Consider the following 1,461-nt stretch of genomic DNA (forward strand, 5'->3'; position numbering starts at 1 on the left):
ACCGGACGTGCTAGAGGAGACAGCGACCCGACAAGGCGGGCGCGGCCCGGACAACACCGAGGCCCCGAGGCCGGGGCGGCTCGCTCTGCAGCAGGCGGCGGCACGACAAAGGAGCGCCGTGCGCGGTGCGCGCGCGGAACGGGCTCTTTTCCCCCGTCCGTGCTCCCCCGGCCCCGCCATCGGTTCTCGTCAGCCCTCTCACTCTCTCTCGCACTCGAGGGGGGGGGGGGGTTTGGTTTCGTTTTCTCTCGGCTCAAGCTCGAGCCGCACCGCCGCCCGGTGCTGCTCGCGGCCGGCACCCACGGGACGCTAAACTCGGACCAGGGCCAGCGCCGGCACCTCGCGTGGTTTTAAGGACACCTTGAGTGCTCACGGGGCCACGCGGCCATCACACAGCCTGGGACGGTAAAGATGTTCCTTCCCCGGCAAGCGGAAGGAGCGACACCTCGCCTGCGACGGGAAGCGAATTGGACAGGAGACCGCCCTGCTCGAGGGACCGGACACCACCGAGACTTCGCCCGGAGGAGCCGGCCCGCCGGGGGCCCTTTCCGACGCGACCCGAAAAGCCTCATCGATCGGACGGGGACAGAAAGAAAAGCAGCCGCGGGGCAACGGGGAGCCCCCGCGGCCGCGGGTTCCTGGGACAACGGCAACGGAGCAGGGCTCCAACATGCGTGCGAGCGGGACACGTCCCCGAGAGGCCCTCCCTTGGCGCCGCCGAGCCTCCCCGACGCTCCCTAGGCCCCCGACGCCGGCGGGCCGCTTGCAACCTTCGGGATCGATCACGCAGCAGAGGAAGAGAGCGGGGGGTGCCGCCACCCGCCCGCGGGCCGCAAGACAACGGAAAACGGAGCAGCTGCCACCGACCACGCCGCGGGCCACCGGCTTTCGCCCGCCTCGCAGCGATCGGCTTCCCACCCGGAAAAAAAGCCGGGGGGAAGGGCAAGCCACCGCACCAAAAAAAAAACTAAAAAAAAAAGCACGCCATGCGTCGCACGACCCGTGCTAGCCACGGGGGTCACGAGCCAGGGGTGGGGGCGAGAACGCGCCTCTCAACTCCTCCCGTAAAACCCCTCCAACCACCGGACATACGGTCTCTTTTCTCACTCGCCAACACAGCCAGCCCTTCTCTCTCGCCTTTCGCTTTCGCTTCGGTGGCGGCCCGTGACCCTTCGTCAGCGCGCGCTTCTCGGTGCCGCGGCTTAGGGCCGCGAGAGAAAAAGAACGGAGGCCGGGCGGGCACCCCCACACTGCCCCGCACACCGGCACGCTTTAATAAAAAAGAACGGAGCCGCTCGCAAAACCCAGCCCCCGCCGGCAACGGCAACCACGGCAGCCGGGGCAGGCCAGACACCACGGGCCGCCCCGGCACGGTGCCTCGATCGCGCCCGGCCGATACCGAGAAAGGGCGAGGCGCCGCCGCCCCGCCCACGACACACTCTCGGGGGCTCACTCGCTCGC

This window comes from Sturnus vulgaris, unplaced genomic scaffold, assembly GCF_052056855.1.
Source record: "Sturnus vulgaris isolate bStuVul1 unplaced genomic scaffold, bStuVul1.hap1 Scaffold_164, whole genome shotgun sequence".
NCBI classification, from domain to species: domain Eukaryota; kingdom Metazoa; phylum Chordata; class Aves; order Passeriformes; family Sturnidae; genus Sturnus; species Sturnus vulgaris.